We start from the raw sequence: 23,489 nt of genomic DNA, 5'->3' as shown, positions 1-23,489 counted from the left end.
CCTGGGCCTTGTTAAAAAAATTCTAAAGGACTCCAATGGTCCAGTCTTGGGACCTGTGCCATTCTTCAGGCCAGTCACTGGGCTCAGAAGATGGGGTATAAGGATTGGCCTAGCATGGGTCACTTAGGTGGGGTGCTGCATAGTTAGATAAAGTGCTGTCCAGAAAGGGAGATGCTCTGCTGAGCAAGGAAAATGGTAACTCTGCTATAGGTAGAGACAGACTATCCCAAAGTTACAGCACTGGGAACACATGCAGTCAAAGCCACCTGCTACCCTAGGTTCAAACACAGATGATCCTGCCCCATCAAAAAGTGAGACACAGTTGAGACACACACAAAAAGGATTGTGTGTGTTTGTGTGTGAGAACCAGAAGTGTTCTTTGCAGAAATTTAACCAAGGTTCCAATTGGGTGGCGCCAGCTGAGGCTGGGCCAGGACCTCCTACCCAAGTTTGGGCAGGTGAGATGAGGAAAGAGTAGAGGGAGTGTGCCTGGGTCTTGGGCTTCAAAACTGTGAGATGATGTTGGAGCTGGGCTGCAGGTGATGCCTGTGCTGTTCAAGGCCGTCACCAGGCCATCCTCTGTCACCATGGGAAACCTCTTGAGCCCTCAGTTCCCAGACAGTGGCACCAACGAACCGTCCAGTAACAATCATTTCCTTCCCAATGGACTCAGTGGGCTCAGCCAGCAGGTGAATCTTGCGTTCTGTTGCTGTGGGCTCGCCCCCACTTACCGGTCACAGAGACATCATTGACATTCAGGTCAGCCAGTACCTGGACCCCTTGGCCTGCAGAATGCCAGCCTGCTCCACAGACCCCAGCAGGTGGGTCTTGGAATGGCTCAGGAATAAGGTGTGACTTGAGACCTGTGATAATGCAGGACATTTGCCCAGAGGAGATTGGGGTTAGGATAAAGAGAGGAACTTCATCCACATTTTGAATTCATCAGTGGGAGTGTAAATGGGAGTCATAGAACAAGAAGTATTTCCCCCTAAACTTCGCAGTGGGTGCCCTTCCCAGGTATCTAGGCTTCTTAGGTGATTTGTCTGAGCAAAGGTACCGGTGGGGACGGAGCCCTTGTCTGAGCAGCTGGGCTGGCCAGCAGTTGTCTGCCCAGCTCCCCCTCCCCAGCTCTCCCTGAGCTGGCCCGAGTCCCTTGTGAATTCACACGAGGAAGACTGAAGGGGTGAACAGATCATCTCCAGGCTATGAAAAGGGGGCAGGGGTGGTGGGCTCTAAGAGTTGGGTTTCCTTATGGGCACTGCTTCCACACTCCTCTTCTTATGTCTTGCTCCCTGGTGAACCAGAGCGGAATTCTGAATCCAGAAGGAGTGGGAACAAGCACTGTTTATCTTAGGGGGAGGGCCTGGCACTTAAACAGGGATGAAACTTGGCAGAGAGTGGGTCATACTTGGGGAGAGGGCTGATGTACAATGGGGGCAATAACTGAGTCTCTAGTGGATACCAGCTCTAGACTTGTCTCATGTTCCCAGGCCTCTGAGGGTCTCCTTGTCAACTTGTAGCTATTAGGCAACTGCCTGCTGCTACATAACAAGCCACTCAAAGCCATTGTTTTATGCCCACAGATCCTGTGGGTCAGGAATCTGGATTGGGCACGGTGAGGATCGTTGTCTCTGAGACCTCAGCTGGGGAAGACTCAAGGCTGAGGGTGACTCGGTGGCGGGGGCTGGAGTCATCTGGCAAAGTCTTCACTCACATGTTTGGTAGTTGATGCTCACTGACAGCTGGGACCCTAGCGGGGCTTTTGGTCTGACACCTCCATAGGCCTCTTCATGTGGACTTTCTGCCAATTTGGGTGTCCTCAGAGCATGGCTGCTGGGTTCAAGAACACGTGTCCCATGGGAGCCAACAGAAGCTGTGTGGCCTTCCTAACCTAGCTTTGTAAATCACACACAGTATCCCATTTGCCACATTTTATTTGTGGAGATAGTTACAAGCTGGCCCAGATTCAATGGGAGGGGAGTTAGACTCTGTTTCTTGATGGGGAGAGGCTAGGTCTGACCGTAAGAAGAGCATGAGGGATGGGAGAGATTGTTGCACCTGTTGTTGAAAAATACAGCCAGCCACCGCTTTGGAAAATCCACTTGCCATATCCACCAACTTAAGATAGAGAGGAAACAGGGAGCATCACACCCACTTCACAGAGGGAGCAAGTGAGGCTATAAAAGTCATTAAATTGAAAAAGGGCCCTAAAAACCTAATGTTTGGGCAGGCCACAGTGGTTCAGCAGGCAGGGTTCTTGCCTGCCATGCGGGAGACCCAGGTTTGTTTCTTGGTGCCTGCTGTTCACCCAATGTTGGAATTCTTTCTATAGCATTAGCATCCCTGGGAGAGATTCATCAGGCCTCTGCTTGAATCTCTGAAGTAACATAGACATTGCTACCTTACAAAGGAGTCCATTCCATTGTTGCCCAGTTGGAATTCTCATGTAATTTTTAGATTGTAATAAAACCTTCTCCCCCATATGGGGCCCTCACATGGGCTCTGTTTCTGCCCCTGGTTTTTGAGTGAGACTGGATAAGATAGAAGGAAACTAACAGTCTTGAATGTCTACTGTGTGCTGGGGGCCTTCACAGCCATTGCATGGGAAACAGGCATGTGCCAACCCTCCAGTTGCTGAGGAAATGGATCCTGGATGGAAACATCAATTCTCCATGTCCAGGTCTTTCCCTCTTGTTCAAGTGACCTGGTTTCATGACTGCTCATCACTTTTGCCTGTGTTCTAGCTTCCCTGAATTCTACCTAAAACAGCATTTCAATAGGATGTGCTGGCCTAACCTGGCTTATCTTATTATTTTCTTTTTTAAAGCAGCCATATCATACAAAGCAGGCTTATCTTATGCGTAGAGTCAACTGAGAACTCCCAATCATTTTTCACTTCACGTGGCACCTGGCTTCTCCCATCCCATATCTGTTCAAAAACTTCATCAGGCCACAACTTGTGTGAGGATGAACACCCAGGGGTCATTCTTGGCCCTCAAGGAATGTCTGAGAATAAAAAAGCATCTGAAGAGGGGACCTGTGGCCATGTCTGATGTAGACAGCTGGTTTGGCAGAAGGCAGGCTGAGCGCGTTCATTCAGAGGCTGGGAGGGCCACCACTCCTCCAATGCCTGCCTCCTTCTTGCTTGGGGGTCAGTCAAGCCGTGGGGGTGGGTGGGTAAATGCTCTTCCCAACAGGCTCAAAAATACAAGTCCCTTGGGGCTGGCATGGAACAACGGGATCCACACTGACAGCTATTCAGCCTGACTTCCTAGCAGGAGGGGGTGATGTCATGGAGAGGACTGAGGGTGGTGGGAGGGTAGGATCAAAAGATGCTCCTCCTTGTTCTGCATCTCAGAGTGTTCTTATTCATGCCTATATGCATAAAAAAGAATAGAATAATTTGATTTTAGGTGAATCCTCTTAAACTAATAGGTGCAGTCCTCTAAACACCAGGTTGAGTACAATGCTAGTCAGAACTCTCTGGGTTGCAAAGGATAGAAATTCAACTAAACCTAGTTTAAGCAATAAAGGGAATGCATAGGTTTACCTACTGGGAAGGGGGCAAGAGTAGAGCTTGCTTCAGGCTTGGCTAGACCAGGGGACCAGAAAAAATCATCAGGACCCATCACAATGGGCTCCATTACTCTGGCTGGCCCCATGTGCTCCTACAGTATATTAGTTTCTTTCAGGCAGTGGCAGCCAATGCACTGGAAGTGCTGGGGTCATAGCCTTATGATTTTAAATCCAAAGGGAATGAAGAACATTTCCTTGCAGAATCAATATATAAAATCCCAGGGGAGGACTCTAATTGGCTTGACATGAGTCACATTCCCATTCCTGGACCAATCACTGTGGGCAGGGAGATGGGGTGTAATGGTTAGCCAGACCTGGGTCGTATGTCTTTCCCAGTGGCCAGTTACTGCGTAGGCATCTACAGCCAGGAAACAGTAAAACTGGTCCTCAGGAGACAGGAACTGTGAAGTCAGGGGTTGAGCTATGCTGACTTCTCCTGGGTCTACCTGACATCTCATTTTTTTTTCTCTTTTGCCCACTGTTTTGGTTTGCTAAAGCCGTCTGAATGCAATATACCAGAAATGGATTGGCTTTTATAAAAGGGGATTTATTAAGTTAAAAGTTACAATTCTAAGGCCATGAAAATGTCCAAATTAAGCCCCCAATAAGAGGATAGCTTTTTCAGAGGAAAGGCAGCCAGCATCCAAGACACCTCTGTCAGTTGCGAAGGCACATGGCTGGTGTCTGAAGTCTGCTGTTTTCAGCTTCTGAATCTAGTGGCTTTCTCTCCAAGCACCTGTGGGCCCTCACTTAGCTTCTCTGGTGAAACTCTGGATTTCATCTCTTGGCTTCCCTTGGCTTTCTCCAGGTTCTGGCTATTTCCGTGAGTTCTTGCTTAGCATTTGGGGTATTTCTGTCTGAATATCCAAAGGTCTGTGTCTGCTCTCTTGGTATTTCCAAATGTCTGCATTTGAGTTTTCTCTAAACTGTTCTCCTCTTAAAAGACTCCAGTAAGCTAATTAAGACTCACCTTGTATAGGAGGGGCCACATCTCCATGGAAATAATCTAATCAAAACATCCCACCCAAACAATAATCTGTCACCACAAGATTGGACCAGGGTTAAAAGAACATGGCTTTTCTGGGGTACATAACAGTTTCAAACCAGCATACCCACCTCCTCTTTTCTCTACTTTCGTTTGCAGGAGAACATGTTTCCTCAACTTTTTCTCCCCTTTCTCCTCAGCATGTATTGACTCTAAATGGCTGCCCCAGTCCCTTACACTAATTTCAAGGGCCCAACACGATGTGTGACAGGGTTTAAATTTTCAAGGATTGGAGCAGTCACTGTGACAAGGTGTGGGTTATATAATAGTGACATGGACTCCCAGGTCTCCCCCTTCGGGAGGCCTGGTAGGAGCAGTTCCTTAGGGAAGGGGGCTGGGCATGGGGCAGACATTTCAGAACAAAACATTACGCTAGTCCGAGGTAACCCAGAGAACAATGAGACGTGGCACCATCCCTGCCCTCAAGTAGCTGAAGTCTAGCCAGGCAGGCAAGATGCTCATTTGCATCAGGGGTCATAGTACATTCGAGGAGGGGAAGGTCACTGTGGGCCAGGACACGCATCCTGGAGGGGATGCGTCTGGAACTAGCCTTTTCAGGTGGACAAAAAGGAAAGAACAGGACACTCTAGAACATACAGCAGACATCGCATCAACAAATGCTGGTTCCTTCACACCTGAACTGACTCTCCAATAGTATGGAACCCTTGTCTCAGACCATGAACATTGGCTTCCCTGTCTTCTGCTCCAGGTTCTGGCTAGACTCCTCATACTGTCTCTGGATGACCATTGAGTGACCCTCCGTCTCCTCGGCTCACCATTTCTGAAGTGTGTGTGTGTATGGTAGGGTGGGAGGGGAGAGGGTTTTTTTATATATATATATATAGGTTTTAGAAAGTTAAGGAGTTTCCTCTCTCCTCAACAGGTAAGAATAGGAGAAAAAAATCTCCAAAAATAGAAGCAGGAAAAATAACTCTTTGTACTTGAAGAATGAAAGGGGACCTGTAAGAGACCAAGGTAGGGACTGCTAGTCCCATTTTGTGGCTGAAGGTACAGAAGTCCAGGAAAGTTCTGGACTTGTCCAAGTTCTCATGAGTGAGGCTAGAATCCTGGTTTCTGCTCGCTGGCCCAGGGCTCTTTCCATGGGTGGTGGGCCCGGCAGGGATTGTCTGTGTGTGTGTGGGTGGGAGAGGGAGGAGTGGCCATCTCCACAAGAAGGGCCTAGAGGCTCAGCCCAGGAAAGTGTGGCCAGAGCCAAATTCTCTGAGCAGCCCTGGAGGGTCCAGAGAGTGGCTGAGAGGTCACCAGCATCTCCTCAGGGAACAGGCAGATTTTATTTCCCGATGGAGGAAGAGGAAGAGATCTTTGTGTTTCTCTGTTGTTTTTTCCCTTTTAGACAGACCAGAAATCAGATCCCGTCAGATAAGTCCAGTAGGAAAGAAAGAGGCAGAGGCGGCGGCTGGGACACAAAGTAAAGGGAAGCTCGCCAGAGTCACAGGAAGGCACCCAGAGACAGCTTCGCCTGCCGGGGAGGGAGAAGGAGGCTCACCAGGGGCCTCACTTTCCCCAAGAGCCTCTTCTAGTTTTGATAATATTCCAAATGAGGTTTTGCATACAGTGATCATAACGATGATGATCTGCATCAGTTAAAAGTGTGAAATTGTTAAACACCAACTTGTCTTCTCACTGGGATTTGGCATCTCCTGGTCATCTCACACCAAGGCTGTCTTACAAAGTGGAAGGGAACCAAAGCCCCCCGTGACCTCTGAGAGGCCCTGAGGCGGTCACCCCAGGGCAGGGGATGGGGGTGGGGGGGCGACAGCAGGGGTGGGGTGGGGGTGGGGGTTGGTTGGGGGGGAGGGACGGAGTAAGGGGGGAGGGGAGGGGCTGCCGGGAGGCCGGAGAGAAAGACGGAAACCCCTAGAGAGGAAGAGGAGGGAGAAGGGTCCAGACCCAGAGAGGGTGAAGGTGGGCGCAGGGAGAGGGAAAGGTGGCGGCGGGTGCCAGCGAGGGGCCCGTTGTCAGGGTTCTATCTGCGCGGTGACTGATGGGGGCCCGGGTTCCGCTGTCAGCCTGTCACGGCGCAGGAATGTTTAATGTTCTCATTATTGGTTACGCTGTTGTGTATATTTCTCTGTCAGCACCGCGGACCCAGCTGAACTGGCAGAGCACTTCAAAGGCCTGCGGGTCATTCATCATCCCCGTGACGCTCCGGCAAATGCTCAGCTTCAGCTCCGCGCCAGGGACTTGTTATGACTTGCGAGAGGGCTGACAGACAGGGCCGCGGGGAGGGGGCGGGGAGCCCCTTTTTCTCCCTCTGGGCAAACGGCAGCGCCCCAGTGCCTGACTCCGGCAGGACTGACGAGCCAGGGGTGATCCCCTGGAGGGCTCCGGAGGGTCTGCGGAGAGGTCGGGGTGCGCCCGGTCCGGGGGTCAGGGCACCCCAAACTTTCCCCGCGAGCCCAGCCCGCGCCCCCTCCCTCCAGACCCACCCCCTCCCCTCTGAAAGTTGTGCTGCAAACCCAGAGGTGGGGGAAGAAAGAGAAACTTGCAACCGTCGGGGGGGGGGGGTGGTGGGGGGAGAGGGGCTTGGAGGGGCCGGGGAGGTGGGGGGGAGAAAGAGGGAGAATATCGGAGCTTTGTTTCCTTTCCCAGGCCGTGACATGATTAATCGTTTTCTTCTGATCTAATTTTGGAACATGAAAAACAGCACATTTGTCTTGAAGAAAAATGATGTGCCGAACTGCGCAGATGGAAATTTCCAGCAATGAGAAAGATTAAAGTGAAACCCCACTCCTTAGACCTAATCATGAGTTGTAGATTATTCTGTCGGCCCAGCCAGATGGTAGCTCTGATTCCACAGCCCCTTCTTATATTAATGAATGCTAGACTGTTATATTTGACTTAGGTAAGTGAAATGTCTATCAGAGCTAATGGACTGCCAGCCAGCATAACACATGTTGTACCGCTAAGGGTCCTTGCTGCATTTTTCATGTTTTATACTAATGTAGAACATTTTGTTTCCTACTGTTTTTCATCATTGTCACTGTTTGCTAAATATTTTCACATGGAAGGGGAGGGAGAGAAAGTCAAGAGGAAAAAGAACCCCCCTCCAAACTTGTGTCCAAAGCTCATTTCCTCCCATTGGGCTTGGCCATAACTCTGCAAGTAAAACAGTCACCCCGAGCCATGCGTACAGGAGCTCAATAGTAACGTGATTAAGTTCCTCGTCAACAAGACTACACTAGACTGTATGTTAACAAACCTAATTATAGCCCTGTGGTGATAAATTGGGCCTAGCCCTTGTGCCACCCTTCTTGGAGGTCATGTCCGCAAGAGCAACTTGACCCTCTTGTCCCAGGAGAGATGTCCTGGGGAGGGGTCCCAGTATGGGACTCACACAATGTTTCTCCTGGCCAGTCCCTGGGGCGTGTGGGCAGCTGTCAGGAAGCATTTCAGAGCTGAAGGTCAGAAGCATGAGCATTTAGCGTTCCTGGATGTGGCTGGAAGGGCGGTGGCTGCTGGATGTTGGCCCCGCCGTGCTAGGCGCTGCATTAGGATGCCTGAGAGCAGAACGTGGTGCTCCAGCCTCCTAGGTCCCATGCAGGCTCTGGAGCCTGGAGGCTCACTCCTCCTCCCTCTCGGCCTCTCCTTCCTCAGACTCCTTGCCTATATCCTGGTGATCCCCCACAGAGCTTGTTCAAGAGACAGTCCTGAGTTACTCCTTTGTGAAGGACACAGCTTGGGAGGAGATGGGGACAGGTACAATGAAGGGGCCTGAGGGACGTCTTCCAGGGGCAGTGTCTGGAGGGGAAAAATGGAAAGAAATCCATAGAGAGGAGACCCAGTTGAGAAAACACAAGGAGAGAGAGAAGGAAGAATGCAGAGAAAGAGGGACACAAGGCAGAAAGGTAGGTATGAACAGGGTAGCTAGTCCATGAACTCACTGCAGAAACTTTTCATGCCCTAGTGACTTCTTTAGCTTTTTTTAGAAATAGGAAAATGAGAAACAAACCTACAAGGGACATCTGACCAGGAGGGAGAGAGTTTGGGAATTCAGGATAGAGGTCAGGTGAATGAGGGCTGAGTGAGTCCACTGAGCCAGTGTCCAGCCATTGTCCCTCATGGGGGGGGGGGGGGCGGGCAGCTGGAATTCAATCCCAAATCTTTCAAGGAGCTCCCCAGGGCTTGTCTGTGCAAGGAAACATCTCAGGAGCCTTACCTGGGGGCTTTACAACCCTGAAAGTAGGAAGCAGTCAAGGAGAGGTAAAAGAAACTTTCAAGGATTAACCCCACCTTGCCCTCTGGGAAGTTTCCAACATGGAGGAGCAGGGATCTGGGGGAAGATCAGACGTGTGTGTGTGTGTGTGTGTGTGTGTGTGTGTGTGTGTGTGTGTGTTCCCTTGGGGCAGAGGGGGTTAACCTCCCCACTTTATTCTATCCATAAGAACAAGCATCAAGTGTCCTGTGACCTGATTTGATGAAAATAAAGTGTATGTGGTGGGCTGTGGAGGGTTGGGTGGGGACTAGACAGAATTTGGCCACGGAGAGAGAGAAGATCAGACAGGGTGCCTGATTCAACCTTAATTCTTAGACATTTGGGAGTCAGCAGTGGATCCACAGACATCTCTCGAAGGTCACTTACACATTCTGTCGTGGGCAGACTATTCTCCTTTGGGGAATGAAGTTGCTGCGGGTTGGGTTCTCTAGAAGCACACACTGAGGCAGAGTTTGGGGTTTGGGTTGCCAGATAAAATGTAAGATGCTCTATTAAATTTGAACTTCATGTAAACAGCAAATAGCTTTTTAGTATAAGTGTGTTGCAAATACTGCATTTAAGTGGGTATCTGGTATTTCTTGTTTGCTAAATCTGGCAACTCTCTTTGGGGTACAAGATGTTCCTAGGGATTAACATTTGTGAAAGAAAGGGAGGTGTGTAAAATGTGTTTGCAAGTGTGCCCTGCCATACCCATCTCTTTCTCTATAATTATTTTTCTGGTCACACATCCAAGAAGTATGTGTTAAGAATGTACCATGTGGCCGGCATGGCTCTGGGCCCTGGGGATTCAGCAAGGTATAAAATAGACAAACTCTCTGTCCTCCTGGAGCAGACATTTTGGTAGCGATTATCTGTGGGTGTATTGGTGAGGCTTTTTCACAGGAAGAAACAAAGACTTATTCAGGCTAGCTCTAGTAATGGGGGTTATTATGAGATGGTGGCAATAAGGAAGTCAGAAATCCCAGGGGGACCCAAGGACAACTCTACAGTTCAGCCTCTAAAGTTCTGTAACTTACAACTGGCTCATTCAAGGCCCCTCACAGACCCTAATGCTGTTTTTCAAAGACTTATTGTTGAGGTATGATATATACACAGAAAAGTTCACATATCATAAGGGTACAGCTCAGTGAACATTCACAAACTGTAACACATCACGATCAAGAAACAGAACATTCAATACTCTTGTATCCCGCTACCTTCTCTTCTTTTTTGCTTCATTTTTAATTTAAATTCCCACTCCAATCCCTGCCCCCCATTATTTACTATGACATTGTGATTTCTGTTTTCATTGGATCCATTTTTTAAAGCAGCTTTATTGAGCTTTATGTTTATGATACATTTATTTATATACTTTAAATCGCCTATTGTAAGTCAGCAATTGAATGAATTTTAGTAAATTAATAAAGTTGTATAACTTTCCACAGTCTAGTTTTTGAACATTTCTGTCATCCAGCCAGATTCTCTTGGGCCCATTTTCAGTCAATACCTGATCCCAGTCCCCAGTCCCAACCCACCAAGATTCACATTTAGTTCTGCAATCCATTTTTTAAAAGATCATTACATGGGCAGACACTGGAATTGAACCTGGGTCTCCAGCATGGCAGGCAAGAACTCTGCCACTGAGCCACCGTTGCCCGCCTTATCCATTTGTTTTTAAAATAAATTTATTGAAGTGCAAGTCACATGCCATAAAGTCCTCTCTTTTTAAGTATGCAATTCAGAGGATGTAATATATTCACAAAGATGTTCATTGATCACCACTCTCTAATTCCAAAACATTTCAAATCACCAAATAGAAACCTATACCTGTTAGCAGTTACCCCCCATTTCCCCTGCCCCCAGTCCCTGGCAACACAAATCTATTTTCTTTCTCTATGGATTTGCCCATTCTGGACGTTTCATGTAAATGGAATCATGCAACATTTGGCCTTTTGTGTCTGGCTTCTTTCACTTAGCATGATGTTTTCAAGGTTCCCCTATGTTGTAGCATGTATCACTGTTTCTTTCTTTCTCATGGCCCAATAGTTTTCCATTGTATAGAAATACCAAATTGTGTTTATCCATTCATCAGTTGATGAACATTGGGTTATCTCTACTTTTTTGGCTATTTTGAATAATGCTGCAATGAACAGTCATGTACCACTTTTTGTGTGGACATAAGCTTTCAATTCTTTTGTATATGCCTAGAATTGCTGGGTCTTTTGGTAACTGTATGTTTTAATTTTTTGCCTGTAATCCATTTTGAGGTAATTTTTGTATATGTGAATAAGAATCTAAGTTCATCATTTGAATGGATATCTAATTTTTCCAGCACAATTTTTCTTGTAATCATGAATTAATGTTCAATTTTATCAAATGCTTTTTCTGCATCCATTGAAATGATCATGTGGTTTTGTTCTTTATTTTTTTAATATAGTACACTACATTAACTGATCTTTAAATGTCAAACCAACCTTGCATTCCTGGAATAAATACCACTTAGACATGGTATGCAATCTTTCTTATATGTTGCTGAATTTGTTTTGCTAATATTTTGTTAAGTATTCTTGTATCTATGTTCATGAGGAATATTGGACCTTAGTTTTCTTTTTTGCGATATCTTTCTCAGGTTTTGGTATCTGGATAAATATAGCCTCAGAATAGTTCCTGAGTTTGTGAAGGACTGGTGTTATTTCTTTAAATATTTGACATGGGACTCACCAGCAAAACCAAGTGGACCTGGGCTTTACTGTGTGGGAAGATTCTCGCTTACTATTTCAATTTCATTATTTATTATGGGACTATACAGGGCTTCTATGCTTTTTGAATAAGTTTTGGAAATTTGTGTCTTTCTAGAAATTTTTCTATTTTATCTAAGTTGTCTAATTTTGTGGCATAAAGTTGTTTATATTTTCTCTTATAATTTTTAAAATTTCTGTGGTGCCAGTAATGATGTCCTCTCTTTCATTCCTGATTTTGGTGTTTTTGTGTCTTCTCTGTCATTTTTTAAGTCATTTCGGCAATGGGTTTGTCAATTTAATTGGTCTTTTCACAGAACCAACTTTTTTTTTAGCATGTGCTAAGAAATTTATTGCTTTTTTGTATATATCATATTTCATAATAAAAAATGCTTTAAAAGATTAAAAATAATAACAATATTAAATAAAAGATAATCTAATTTCAAAATTTGCAAAGGATATTAAGGACACCTCATCAAAGCAAATATACAAAGTACATGGAAAGATATTCAACACTATTAGCTATTAGGCAAATGCTAATTAAAACCACAATTAGATATTACTATACATCTTTGAGAATAGCTAACATAAAAAAGATTGACTATACCAAATGGTGGCAAGGGTGTGGAGAAATACATCATACAATGCTGATAGGCACAGAACCAACTTTTGATGTCACTGATCTTCTCTATTGTTTTATTTATTTTTCTTTCTATTTTATTGATTTCTGCTCTAAGGGTATTGTTTAATTTCCAAATATTTGGGGTTTCCTCAGATTTCTCTCTGTGTGGATCTCTAATTAATTTCTGTTGTGTTCAGACAAACTTTTATGATGTTAATCTTTTCAAAGTTATTGAGACTTGTTTTGGGGCCCAACATTTGGTTTGTTCTGGAGAATGTTCCATGTGCTTAACAAAAAGATTGTGTATTCTGCAGCTTCTGGATGGGGCTTTATAGATATGTCAGGGCATATGGATTGGTAGTATTTTTCATGTCTTTTATGTCCTTTCTAACTTTCTGTCTGGTAGTGCTAGCAATTGTTGAGTGGGGTATTAGAATCTCTAACTATTATTGTTAAATAGTCTATTTCTCCTTTAATTTCTATCCATTTTTGTTTTATGCATTTTGGGGCTCTCTTGTTAGGTGCACATGCATCTATAATTGTTACTTCCTGATAAGTTGGTTCTTTTACATTATATGTCCTTCTTCGTCTCTAATAATATTTCTTATCTTAAAGCCAATTTTGTCTGTATTAATATCACCATTTCAGCTCTTTTATGGTAATTGTTTGCATGGGATAGCTCTTCTCATTTTTTCACTTTCAACCTATTCCTGCTTTGAATCTAAGGTATGTCTCATGTGGACAGTACATGATTGGCTTTTGCTTTTATATCCAGCCTGACAATCTTGACCTTTTGAATGTGGTTTTTATTCCATATACTTTTTTTTTTCTTTTTTTTTTTTTTTTTTTTTAAAGAGAGAGGGAGGAAGGGAAGGAAAGACAGAGAAGGAAGGAAGGAAGGGAGGAAGAAAGGGAAACATTTTTAAACATTTTCTTGTTTTATTATATTTTGTTTGTTTGTTTGTTTTTTACATGGGCTGGGGCCGGGAATCGAACCGGGGTCCTCCGGCACGGCAGGCAAGCACTCTTGCCCGCTGAGCCACCGCGGCCCGCCAATTCCATATACTTTTAAAGTAATTATTAATATGTTTGGATTTACACTTTCCATTCTATTTATTTTCTATTTTATTTCATGTCTTTTAAAATTTTTTGTTACTCTTTTACTGCCTTATTTTGTATTAAATCATGTTTTAGTTTAAAAAGATACTTAATTCCTTCATTGATTTTTTTACTGTATTATTTTGAGTTATTTTCTTAATGATTGCTCGAGATATAAATAACATCTTATCACAATCTAATTCAGAATAATACTAACTTCATGCTGGTAAAATACAGAAAATTTCTCCAATACGTTTTCTTTGTCTCCTCTCTTCTTTGTGCTATTATTGTCATATATGTTATACCTATATGTGTTATGAAGTCAACAATACAGTGTTATAATTATTGCTTATTACAAACTTATGTATTTTAAAGAACTTAAGAGAATAAAGAAGAAAAAATACATATAGAGTCTTTTATATTTATCTACATATTCATCACTTCCATTGCACTTCATTTCTTTCTGTAGGTTACAGTTACCATCTGGTATCATTTCATTTTAGCCTGAAGGATTTCTTTCAGTATTTCTTGTAAGGCAAATATGGTAGCAACTAATTTTTTCAGTCTTGTTGGTCCTTATTTTACCTTTACTTTTAATAGTTTTCTTTTTTTTTTTAATGTGGGCAGGCATTGGGAAACAAACCCAGGTCTCCGGCATGGCAGGCAAGAACTCTGCCACTGCACCACCATTGCCCATTTCTCCTTTATTTTTATTTTGCCTACTGACTTAAAATTATCATTTTTATCATTATTTTATAATTGCATATTTGAATTGGGATCCCAGTAAAAACTATACATTAAGATTAGATGATATCTCTTTAGTCTCTTTTGATATCTTCAGGTATAATCACCTATATATTTTATTCCTTGCAACTTGTTTGTTTGTGTTAAGGAAACCAAATTGTCTTGAGCATTTCCCACATTTGCTGATTAGATCCCTGTGGTATTACTTACCATGTTCCTCTATCCCCTGTATTTCTTTTTTTGTTTTACCTTTTTTCTTTGAAAAATAACATATATACAGAAACAATAAATTTCAAAGCACAGCACCACAATTAGTTGTTGAACAGATTTCAGAGTTTGGTATGGGTTACAATTCCACAATTTTAAGTTTTTACTTCTAGCTGCTCTAAGATACTGGAGACTAAAATAAATATCAACATAGTGATTCAGCAGTCATACTCATTTATTAAACTCTACCTTCTCTGTATAACTCCACCATCACCTTTGATTTTTCTCCCACTTTTTAGGGGTATTTGGGCTATGCCCATTCTAACTTTTTCATGTTAGAAGGGGCTGTCGATAATATGGGATATGAGATGGAACTTGCTGATGTTCTGGAGAGGCTGGCCCCTTTGCATTTCAGGATTTATCTAGTTCAGGGGCCCATCTGGAGGTTGTAGGTTTCTGGAAAATTACCCTAGAGCCTGGAACTTTTGTAAAATCTTATATAATGCCCTAGGTGTTCTTTAGGATTGGCAGGAATGGTTTTGGTTGGGGTTTGGCAAGGTATGATAGATAGCAATGTCCAACTGAAGCTTGCATAACAGTGTCCTCCAGAGTAGTCTCTTGGCTCTATTTGAACTCTCTCAGCCACTGATACCTTATTGGTTACACTTTTTCCCCTTTTGGTCAGGATAGCATTGTTGATTCCATGGTGCCAGGGGTAGGCTCATCCCTGGGAGTCATCTCCCATGTCACTAGGAAGACTTTCATCCCTGGATGTCATGACCCACGTTGGGGGTGCAGGGGTGGGGGAGGGTAATGATTTCACTTGCAGAGTTTCACCCTCACTTTTGCAGGATAATTTTGCTGGATATAGAGTTCTTGGATGACAGGTTCTTCCCCTTCTTTTAGCACTTCAAATATGTCATTCCACTGCCTTCTAACCACTGTTATTTTGCATCAAAATTCAGCTGTTGATTGTTTTGGTGTTCCCAGTATACGATTTATCTTCCTACTTTCAACATTTTCTCTGTCTTAGGCTTTCAGTTATTTGACTGTGTGGATTTAGGTGTGGATTTCTTTGCCTTTATCCTATTTGAGGTTCATTGAGCTTCTTGGATGTGTAAACTAATGTTTTTCTTCAAATTTGAGAAGTTTTGGGCTGTTACAACTTTAGTTTTCACCCGTTAATCTCTCTACTCTGGTTCTAACATATCCATGACACGTATTTTGGTGCCCTTGATATTGCCTCACAGGTCTCTAAAGCATTGGTCAGTTTTCTTCAATCTTTTTTCCTTCCCATTCTTCATATTGAAAAATTTTTAATGATTTATATTCAAGTTGACTGATTTGTTTTCTGCCATCTCAAATCTGCTTTTGACCACCTCTAGTGAAATTTTTATAACAGTAAATGCACTTTATATTTTATTTGGCATTCCATTGGATTCTTTTTATAATTTCTGTCTCTTTATTAAAATTTTCTATTCCTGAGTCATTGCCATCATCCTTTATGTTAATTCTTTTTAATGTTAATTCTTTAAATATTATTTCCTTTAGTTCTTTAAACATATTTATAATAGTTGTTTTGAAGTCTGTGTCTGCTAAATTCAACATCTGTGGACACTCTTGGACAGTTTCTGTTGACTGCTTTATTTTCTGTGTATGGACAATATTTTGTTATTTCTTTGTATCTCTTATTATTTTTAGATAATATAGCACCTATAGATCATTGGGTTTTTGTTGTCTCATTTCCTTGTTTGTTTAATAACTTGCCCATACTAAATCTGTGATATTTGACTTGCCCACAATGTGTGGCTACTGATTACTTTGCTCAGTTTTTTTTTTTCCTTCTTGTTTCTACTTTCAAGCCTCACTTCTTAGGTGAGTTTCTGCATAGCATGATGATTAGCCAAATACTGATCAGATGCTGTGCTTAGTACATTGAGCCAATAAGGCTTCCACTCTCTGCAGGCCAAGGGGTCCAGGTACTGGCTGGCCTGAGTGTCAATGATGATTTGTGACAGGTAAGAGGTGGGGGGTGAGCAGCCCACTGAGGGGATGGCACGTTACCTGCTGGCTGAGCCCAGTGGGTCCCTTGGGAAGGTAATGATCGTTGTTGGACGATTCATTGGTGTTATCGTTTGGGAATCAAGGGTTGAAGAGTTTCTCCACGGTGACAGAGGATGACGTGTGAAGGCCTTGAACTTGGAGCTGGACAGCACAGGCCGCAAACTCCCTCTCCCCTTTCCTTGTCTCTCCTGCCCAAACCTGGGCAGGGGTCCTGGCCTCACCTCCGCTGGGGCCACCCAATTGGAGTCTTGGCCAAATTTCTGCATCAGCACTTCCGGTTATCACACACACACACACACACACACACACACACACACACACACACACACACACACATACACACATCTTATCCTCTTGCTCTGAATGTGACTGTGGCTCCCTTGAGGCAAATCTCTGATGGGGCAGGATCATCTGCGTTTGACCTTTGAGCCCCGCATGGCTTTTCTCACATGTGTTTCTGGTGCTGTAATGTTGGGACAGTTGGCCTCCACCTTCAGAGAAGTTACCATTTTCCTTGCACAGCAGAGCATCTTTACCTAACATGCAATGTCCCACCTGTGTGGACAGGTGACCCATGCCACGCCAATCCTTGATACCCCATCTTCTGAGCACAGTGATTGCTCCAGAGATAAGTTAGCAGGATTTTTTTCATGTCTGCTTTTGTCATTTTCCAAAAATCTCAGTCTTTCATATTTCTTGTTCAAGTTCCCAAAATAATCAGTCTTCTTAGTTCAAGTGGGCTTAGGCAGTGCCTGTACTCCAAGCCATTTTAGGGGTGGCTGCCTGGCTCTGCCTTGAAGGAGGTCGGAAGCCTGGGGGAGAAGTGTAGATGAGGCGAACTGAGCTCCATGGAGCCAGGGCCAGGTGTACGCCATAAATCTGGCTTTTTTGTTTGTTTCAACCACAGAGATCACTGGAAAGTGGTCCTGGGCAGCCTTGTGATGTGGATGGGGGTTGTGTGATGGTGTGAGTCAGGGGGGGCTGGAGAAGGGACAGCAGGACTGTCCGGTTCGCATTTGCATCATGTGAAGCCGCTATAAGGCTGGCGAGGGAGTCCTGCTCGTGCCTCCCTCCTGCTGTGCCCCCGGCCTGAGCCCGACCCTTCCTTGAGTCACCCCTACTCGTGTCCAGAGTGAGCGGACATTCTAGTGTGGAATGCAGGCCTCACATTCTTTCTGCAGTCATTCATTCATTCATTTATTCATGCAGGCATTTAAGCAGTATTTGATCACCCACCTGTGTGGGGAAGTTTGCTGTATCCTGGGAAAGGTGCGGTGAGCTGGGCAGACTTGTCCTTGCCCTAGTGTGGGTTCCAGTCTCTCAAAGGTCAAGGTTCCTCTCCCCATAGAGTCAGGCTGTGCTATCACTTTTGGTCTTGGGGAAGAAAGGATTTACCAAATAAATAGACCCACATGAACAGGATCGCAGGGAATATGTTTAAACTATTTAAAGTAACTTTGTGGGTGGTGCGACGGTGGCTCAGTGGCAGAGTCCTCGCCTGCCAGGCTAGAGACCCAGGTTGGATTCCTGGTGCCTGCCCATGCAAAACAAAACCAAATACAATAGCTTCGTGTGTCTAAACCCGTAAGCATTTTGTCCGTTTTCATTTCATCTTGCTAATTATTAATGTGTATCATGATTCTCCCATTTAGCTCACTCGGTTATTAGTGAAAATTATGAAATTCAAATATACAGTAGAAGCTCTGTTCACTGACCTCCATTTAAGTATTTCTCGAATCTCTTTGTAAAACACACTGACCGATGCCCTCAGTACAATAAATACTTGTCACTGCTGTGCTACTTTCTAACATGCCCACCTGTTGTATTGTCTGCTTCCTAAGTTACGTGTGTCGGTTATGTGTGCTCTCAGACCTGTTTATGTTAGTTACATTGTAATTTTAATTACATAATTTAAACAGAATGTAAACCATAAAATATGACTGTAATGAGAGATAAATTTCTATGAAAATCAAACAGTGTTTTGGAAAGAGTCATTAAAGACAAGAAGCAAAGTATTATTTTGGGTTGGGTGTATATAAAACAACTAAAAATAAAAGTGGCAGGGGAGGATCACTTACCCCAAAGGAATATTCATGTGTGAAGGAATCTGCTTAACAAGCATTTTAAAATTCCTATTGTATTTTAAAGAATCCCCAACTGGAACTCAGATGATACATTACAAGTTTGGTTTTACATAAGAAAGAAATGTGAAACTTCAAACAGTGAACTATGAGGGTTAAAAAAGGCCTTCGCTCTAGATAAAAAGATTGCTAAATTAATGTGTGGTTGTATATTTTAAGTTAAAATGTGTAAGGTTATGATTTCCTGTTTTAACTTACTTTAAATATTTAAAATAGTAACATAAATATGTGAATTTTATCATCACAATATTATCATAAATTTTATCATTTTGAGTAGGAGACAGTGAAAAATCTTTCCCATACCTCTCTCCCAGACGCCCTATTCCCAGAGGTAGCAAAGGTTGTCAGTTCTTGTATATTATTTTAGAGACTCTTTATTCATATAAAAACAAGAAAAGTGCCCCTCCCTCCATTTTATAACATAAAATAATGGACTTTTTTTGATTAAACCAACAAAATAGAAGTCCAAATTGTATGGAATAATAAGACCTCTGTATAAAACACGTTTTGTTTAAAAGTTTCTTTAGACTCAGTCAATCATAGGAAGCACAGTCTACTGGTTAAGCTCACATTGGGATCACTTTGTGATTTCTCCTTTTATTTAGAAGTGTATTATTTAATTTCCAGATATTTGAAAAAAATTCCATTTTCAAAAGAAAAATTTCATTTTCAAAATTTTGAAAAATTCCATTTTCAAAAGAAAAAAACTGCTTTTTTTTGGGTCTGCTGTATGGTGGGGACACATTTCATTCTTTTCCCATGTGAGTATCCTGTTATTGCAGCACTATTTGTTGAATCTTTGTTTGTTTTGGGGAAATACATGGGCCAGGAATTGAACCTGGGTTTCCTGCATGGCAGGCAAGAATTCTACCACTGAACTACCCTTGCACCCCCTCTGCTTATCTTTTTGTTATTGATTCCTAGCTGAGAGACTTCCGGAGAAGATGGTGGCTTAGTAAGGCGCACGGGTCTTAGTTCCTCCTCCAGAACAACTGCTAAAGAACTAGAAACAGTACAGAACAGCTCCCGGAGCCACGACAGAGACCAGACACACAGTGTACCCCATTCTGGACCAGCTGGACCGGCTAAGAGACTCCGCTGCGGTGAGGAGAGGCGCGTGCTTCCCCGGGTCGCAGCGGCTGGCGGCCGGAGCCCCTCCCTCCCTCCTTCCAGGGCCAGCTGGGAGATTTGGATCAGCGGTTCCCCAAGCTGCAGCGGCCCTCCCACACGCAGCTTCCCGGGCCAGCTGGAAGCTTTGGATCAGCGGTTCCCCAAGCCGTGGCAGCCGGCGCCCCTCCCCCATGCGCGGCTTCCCGGGCCGGCTGGGAACCTCAGTTCGGCGGTTCCCCAAGCTGCGGCGGCCCTCCCACACGCGGCTTCCCGGGCCGGCTGGGAGCTTTGGATCGGCGGTTCCCCAAGCTGCGGTGGCTGGCGACCATCCCCTACAGGTGACTTCCCGGAGGAAAGAGTCTCCAACAGTAGTAGAGACTGAGCCCAACCTAACACTAATAGTGGCATTAATGAACAACTACTGACTACTAAAAATAGGCCCTCAGCTCAGGCGAAACTGATCAAGGCGGAAGCCGCCTATTGGGCTAACTGAAAAAGAGGAAAGGGGGTGAAACAGAGCCTTCTTCGGCTGTTTCTATGGAGGCTTCATTGCCTCTGGGCTCAGCACTGGGATTACATAGGTTGCAACTGCCCCGAACGCAGAAACAGGCTGCTTTCAGGGCTCTCTACCACCTGAACCTTCCCCACGGGAGGGGTGAAACGCAACTCAGGTGGAATCCCTCTCTCAAGGAATTAAGATCCCAAGACTTCACAATTTGAAGCCATTAAAACCAACCTACAACCTTTCCTCTGTCTCCACCACACACCCAGCAGCCAGAGTCTTCCAAAGTTAAAGGAGCCACAACATCTTTTGCTGGTGGGACCCGCAGACAGACAAGCACCACATACTGGGCAGGATAAGAAAAACAGAGCCTAGAGACTTCACAGGAAAGTCTTTCAACCTGCTGGGTCCCACACTCAGGGAAATCTGATTAAATGCCCAGACGCCAGCAAAAAATAACAAATCACACCAGGAAAATTGAAGATATGGCCCAGTCAAAGGAACAAACCAATAGCTCAAATGAGATACAGGAGCTGAGACAACTAATTCTGAATATACGAACAGAAATGTAAAACCTCTTCAAAAACCAAAACAATAAATTGAGGGAGGACATGAAGAAGGCATGGGATCAACAAAAAGAAGAAATGGAAAGTCTGAAAAAACAAATCACAGAACTTATGGGATTGAAAGACACAGTAGAAGGGATGAAAAAAACAATGGAAACCTACAATGGTAGATTTAAAGAGACAGAGGCTAGAATTAGTGAACTGGAGGATGGAACATCTGAAATCCAAAAAGAAAGAGAAACTATAGGGAAAAGAATGGAAAAATTTGAGCAGGGGCTCAGGGAATTGAATGATAATATGAAGCGCACAAATATACGTGTTGTGGGTGTCCCAGAAGTAGAAGAGAAAGGAAAAGGAGGAGAAAAACTAATGGAAGAAATTATCACTGAAAATTTCCCAACTCTTATGAAAGATCTAAAATTACAGATCCAAGAAGTGCAGCGCACCCCAAAGAGAATAGATCCAAATAGACGTTCTCCAAGACACTTACTAGTCAGAATGTCAGAGGTCAAAGAGAAAGAGAGGATCTTGAAAGCAGCAAGAGAAAAACAATCCATCACATACAAGGGAAACCCAATAAGACTATGTGTAGATTTCTCAGCAGAAACCATGGAAGCTAGAAGACAGTGGGATGATATATTTAAATTACTAAAAGAGAAAAACTGCCAACCAAGACTTCTATATCCAGCAAAATTGTCCTTCAAAAATGAGGGAGAAATTAAAACATTTTCAGACAAAAAGTCACTGAGAGAATTTGTGACCAAGAGACCAGCTCTGCAAGAAATACTAAAGGGAGCACTAGAGTCAGATATGAAAAGACAGAAGAGAGAGGTATGGAGAAGAGTGTAGATTCCTAGCTGAATTTCACCATGGTCAAGGAACATATCCTGTATGATTTCTATCCTTTGAAATTTGATGAGACTTGCTTTATAGGCCATTATCTAAAGAAGATGAATACTGAAATTGCTGAGTCTGGTGTTTTAATATATGTCAATTAGATCAAGAGTATTAATTGTGTTCTTGAAATCTATACCCTAAAACTTCCACTTCAAGGAAAAATGAAGTAGGTATACTTTTCCCTGTTCTTCTTATAAGTATAATTAAAAACCCATGTTTTCTAAAAAATATTTTTATTGACAAATCTTCATACACATACATTCCATACATGGTGTACAATCAATAGCTCATACTATCATCACATTGTTGTGTACTCATCGCCATGATCGTTTTTTTTTCCGCCTTTTTTTTTTTACGCCCATGATCGTTTTTTAGAATATTTGCATCACTCCAGAAAGAAAAAGAAAAAAGAAAAACCTTGCATGTACCATACCCCCTACCCCTCCCTCTCATTGACCTCTAGAATTTCAATCTGCCCTATTTATTTTACCCCTTATCCCCCCATTATTTATTTTTATTTATATCCATATTTTTTTATTCATCTGTCCATACCCTGGATAAAAGGAGCATCAGACACAAGAAAAACCCATAGTTTTTAATTAAAAAAAACAACGTAATTTTGGGGTGCACAGGTGGTTCAGTAGTAGAATGCTCGCCTTCCATGCAGGAGTCCTGGGTTTGATTCCTGGACCGTGTACTCCCAAAAAAACAAAACAAAACATGGTTTTAAAACAAACCTAAGAAGACTCTGAAAGGTGGGGAGGAGAATGAAGATCTGCAAGAATGACACACTGTTGAGTTCCCCAAAAGTTTCTTTTTGCCTCATATATCCTAGACTTGGAGCTAAAGAAGCCAGTAGCCCAGAAATGCCAATGGGCACAAACAAACAAAAACCCAAAATCCAACAAAAATCTGTTCTCTCTAGCCAAAGTACCAGTGAAAACATAGATAATGGACAAAAGAGATGAAGAGACATTTCACCAAGAATTATATACAGATGGCAAATAAGCACAGGAAAAGAAATCCAATGTCGTTTACCATTAGGGAAAGGAAAATCAAACCACAATGAGATAACCCTGCACACCTATCAGAACCGCTACAGTTAAAATGATTGACACCACCAAATGCTGGCAAGAGTATGGAGGAATGGAATAATTTGGACAGTCTTGGTGGGAATGTAAAACAGTACAGCCACCCTGGGAAATAGTTTGGCTCTCCTGGGCATTTTTCTCAGGGAAGTAAAGACTTATGTTCATACAAAACCATGCACATGAATGTTTAAAGTAATAGTCAAAAATGGAATACCGTCCAGATGTTCTTCAATAGGTAAATATCCTAAAAAACCACTGTACACCCATGCCATGAAATAGTACTCAGTGATAAAAAGGGAATAAACTATCGATACATGCAACAACCTGGATGTATCTCCAAGAATTATGCTGCGTGAAAAAGCCAATCCAAAAATACTAATACTTGGTATATACCAGAAAAGCTGAAAGCAGTGACACGAACAGCCATTTGCACACCAATGCTCATAGCGACACTATTCACAATTGCCAAAAGATAGAAACAACCCAAATACCCATCAACAGATGAGTGGATGAACCAAAGGTGGTACATACAGATGATGGACTATTATGTAGTAGTAAGACGAAATGAGGTCCTGAAGCATATGACAACGTGGGATGAACCTTGAGGACATAATGCTGAGTGATGTAAGCCAGACACAAAAGGACAGAGATTGTATGATTTTGCTGTTATGACTCTGGTAAACATAATTGCAGAGGTTGTGCTGTAGAACACGGCAGACCTAGAGGTACGCAGAAGCTAGAGATGGGGGAAAGACAACTGAGGTTGAACTTAAATGCCAGGAAATGGATAGAAGTGATGGTAACTAATAAATGGGGTTATAAGTAAAATTGCCATATTGAAGGTGAATATGATTGAAAGAGAATATGTAGTG

General features: G+C 43.3%; 1 protein-coding gene and 1 pseudogene across 13 annotated transcripts in view; one reads left to right on the top strand and one right to left on the bottom strand.

Moving 5' to 3' along the window:
• The window catches only part of LRMDA (leucine rich melanocyte differentiation associated), a 1,434,085-nt gene that overhangs the window by 90,780 nt on the left and 1,319,816 nt on the right, over window positions 1-23,489 (top strand). The window lies entirely within an intron of this gene.
• LOC143653340 (disabled homolog 2-like) overlaps window positions 6,768-23,489 on the bottom strand; it is a 29,979-nt pseudogene continuing 13,257 nt past the window's right edge.

Source organism: Tamandua tetradactyla, chromosome 13 (assembly GCF_023851605.1).
Source record: "Tamandua tetradactyla isolate mTamTet1 chromosome 13, mTamTet1.pri, whole genome shotgun sequence".
NCBI classification, from domain to species: Eukaryota; Metazoa; Chordata; class Mammalia; order Pilosa; family Myrmecophagidae; genus Tamandua; species Tamandua tetradactyla.
This window is presented reverse-complemented; position numbering and strand designations above follow the sequence as displayed.